This window comes from Papaver somniferum, chromosome 3 (assembly GCF_003573695.1).
Source record: "Papaver somniferum cultivar HN1 chromosome 3, ASM357369v1, whole genome shotgun sequence".
Taxonomy (NCBI): Eukaryota; Viridiplantae; Streptophyta; class Magnoliopsida; order Ranunculales; family Papaveraceae; genus Papaver; species Papaver somniferum.
The window spans coordinates 139487717-139491960 of record NC_039360.1 but is presented as its reverse complement, the minus strand read 5'-3'; positions in this window follow the sequence as shown (position 1 = coordinate 139491960).

The following is a 4244-nucleotide window of genomic DNA, read 5'->3' as shown; positions in this document are numbered from 1 at the left end:
ACGACGTAAAAACAAAAAGACGATCTAAATCACTATGTCTAATTTAATTAAAATACTGTATAATTTGATTTTCATTTAGTTAATATTAAAAAGTCAATAAAAATGCCTAAAAAAAATCGGTAGAAATCTATAATTGCACACCATAACCTAATAAAGCTTTCTTTTAGCATTTTCAAACCCACTAATACCCTCTCATGAAACATTAGGCACTTCATTGCTAACAATCAATACTTCTACTATATCCTAAGAAACAAACGATATGTATTATACCTTATGGGAGAATTGGAAATAATCGCCCAGAAATAATGGCAATATGATGCCAACGAAAAAACTATAATGAGATTATGCGAGGTCCATACTTACGAAAAATTGATATGGAAATATCAAATTGAGATTGCCATCAATTTGATAATATTTTAGGATCTAAGGTCCATACTTAAGAAAAATTTCCATCTCAAAGCCACCTGAAATTAGATGTCCAGATAGTAAATAGATGGCAATATAATGCCAATGAAGAAACTACAATGAGATTATGCGAGATGTAGTGTGGTAATGGAGGAAAATGCGGCTTTCTAATCCACATTGTCTCCCTTTAGCTTCTTCCACATATAAATTCATTATGGTCATCTACTAAATCCCACCGTACCAATCAATTAAGTTATATCGTTCATATCAAATAAATCTTAATTCAAATTAATCAAAATGAATTTGAGTGATTTTTATTAACAATTAGAATTTTGAAAGCAGTGGACATCTGCTACAAAGATCAAACTGTAGCTAACAATCATATCTTTTTGTTTTGGTGATAGTTAGAAACTGAAACCAAATAAAACAGAACGATAATTGAAAGGCCTCCTGGAGTCTCTTCATAGGGTAATTGAGTGGGGCCTCCAGGGAACCAAATTAAACAATTAAACCAATAAGAAGGAAAAATAACATAGGTAAAACAACAATGAATTCTCAGTCGACTAACATACATGATATGGTTTGAATAGCTAGATTTAAAGCTATCCATTGAATATGAAACAATAATATGGAGTGTATGATTAATGTATTAGATCAACTCTCATTGACCGATCAATGTGAACTACTTGTTTTTTGTGGAGTTGACTTATTTGACTGGGGCTCGAAATATAGCATTGAACATTTTGAATCCGAGTGTTATTGTGTTAATGGTCATTTCAATAGGACTCAAAAAATACAGTCCTTTTTTGTTCTTCCTCTAAGTTTGGAAAAGAAGTAAATGTTAATTAAGATGTTGGGTTTTATAGTTGTAACCGAGATTTACTCCAAAATAGTGATAAAGAAGAGAAAAAAACTATCTTTTAGTATTTGTTTTTCTTCTTGAACATAGGAGACCATGAGGATTAAGCAGGTAAATGATTAAAATAATTTGTTGTGGAGGTAAATCATTCATCTTTTCGTTTTTTTTTTCTTCTTCTTGAACATAAGTGACCATGAGGATCAATCAGGTACAGGACCAAAACAATTGGTTGTGTAGGTAAAGCATTCAATATGATGTGGTTAACTATCGATATATAGCATTTCGAGAAGTACCATTGAATTATAAGACATCATAGTTTATCCACTTTTCTTACCTCCTGAGAGTTTGATTCTTTCACTGCGCTCTTGAAAATTTGAATGTCAAGCCTTATTGTTCTCTCCATATTCATCAGATTGGGTATCTTCTTTGGGACAACTTCTGCATTATGAATGACGGATAGTTAAAATATTTTCTTTCTGAAGGGAAACAAATTTGAAAAAATGTACATTTTAGAGCCAGAGATAGATTTATCTTAGTCCAACAAAATTTCTACAGTTTGCATCAACATTAAATTTACAAAGTCTTCCAAACCCCTTGTAGTATTAAGAAAATTGTTATTATGGGAGAGGTGATTTACATGTCCCTCTCAAAGACACAAAAAAAAGGAACTTCTAAAGCAAAGTTGAGTAACAATACACCAAATTCCAAATGTAAATCAATTTTGCATTACTTGCAACATCATGTAGTTGAGTATATATTGAAGGTGATTTCCTTGGCACAGAGTACTCGTGGTGTGTTCAGCAAATTTTGATGTAAAGAAACAAAATAATACGACACACAGCTTCAACAAAATAAACTTTCTTAATGCCATCGTATTCTCAAGTAATGATGTGAATTAACGTCACTGGAATCATAAAAAATGGCAGTTCTTGAAGGCAAAAGAATGGCTTGTAAACCTTTACTATAAATACATCCAAGTGCAAACATAAGCAATATGAAAAGGGTGCTCCAGAAGGTATCATTTACTCAAGAGAAAATATACATGGTATAGAATGCTACATGGTTTAGATTAACCACTTTGCTTTATAAAGTGGTTGATCTAGATGCCTCTTACTCGAAAGCTACATTATAATTGCATTGCAGATACCATGATTTAGAATCCAAGCAAACTTTGCCTTCTTGTGGTATCTTTTCAGAAACCGAAGTTGCTCCTATATATTTGTGCACAGGTTAAGTAATCCAATGTCAACTATTATGACAAAGATGGAATATGTATGGTTTTGAATGCACACTCCAGTTCCCAGGGTTTCACTTGTTGAACTATCTACCCTGCACCCATGAATATAATTGTTTTGAAAGACTTCACAAAGAATTGGAATTAAATTGTTCCATTCTGATCCTTCCCATATACCAAGATGATATATGACACCCTTCTTGATCCCACGCATGTGTTGCACTACATAATTAAAGATCTAATATTGTCAACTGAAGCATGTGAGGTTTTAGCCTACCCAAATAACAATGCCATCTGCGGGAGTCGAACCCACAACTACATGGTTGAGAACCATATGCTCTTCCATATGAGCTAAGATAACAAGTAAAGTGATTACATGAGTGAACCATATTGTATTGTGCTAACATAGTATCCCAGGAGTAACTTAAAGTAAGGAATAACATAATTTGTAAAAAGGATCAGAGGGATTCTAAAGAAAGAAACACACAACGTGATGAAGCTGCAATTACGTAGTCATATATTTCCTCTATTTTGGTAGACTCCTACTTCATGAATCCAAGTTCAGAAGGAATCGAAGTTCAATGTTTTTATGCACACTTACAGATCATAATGATTTTTTTTGAGCATAACATATTAAACGTAATTGATAATTCAAAGAGAACAATCATAGAAAGAAACTTCACTAATAGTAGAAACTGATTTATTCTTTTAGTAAACTGTAATTTCTCATTTGTTTTTTCCTCGGCCATGACCAAGATCCAAATTAGAGAACAGAGATCTAAACAGGGGATACTATGAAAAGAAGGAAAAAAACACTACCAACAAAAAAGAGAATTGAAGGAAACATATTTCCAGGATCATGTTCAAATGGAAAAAAAACATAGCCAAGCCTATAGAGACGTGAATATCCACCTGATATATAGGTTACAAATGATTCCCCTTTGGCTTTGAACATGAACTATAAGTTTTCTATTTGAAGGTATAGAAGAATACCTGAATAGCTGCTGATTAGAGGTCAAAAGCAGCGAAATTCCAAGCCAGGCCTACTCCATGTGCAATCTGACAGGGTTTCCCGAGCCATTTGCATTTCCCTAAGGCACTTGTCTGCATGCATCCTTGAAGATGTTGTATCCAGTGGCTCCAAAGTAAACTAAGTAATTAGACTATCGAACTACATGAATGGAAAAATTATAGAAAACTATTTAGCATGTATACATCAAAATAAAGTTAGGCCCCTAATTTAGTAGAACTTATGATATACCATATCATACATCATTCGCAAATTCAAATTACTAAAAAAACTGAACACAATTAAGATGGTATGTAACAGGCTTATGGATGTTTTACAACCAACCAAGCAAAGTATTTTAGCAGGAAAAAAAAAGATAATACCTGTCTTACTATTGCAGTGAAAAAGCCCAAACAACAATAATTATCAAGTTTTTACTGTTTCCAATAGATTTGGGTCTGCTCTTTCTAAGATATAACTTCTTAAAGTAGCTGTATCCATAGCAATACTCAAATTCAGCAGTGAAAGGTTGCAAATTATGGGTCCTAAGCCCTTATAACTAAGAAAAAGCATGTAGAAAATGCTTCACATATGACATCAAAGAAGTTCCTACAAAGATCGTTCACCGCAAATATAAACAATCAGTGCTGCAAGTTGTTCTCCAGTAAACTAATTAACAAAACAATGTTACTCGTGGCCATCAGGATTCAAGAATAAGTACACGTTTTATTTTTTTA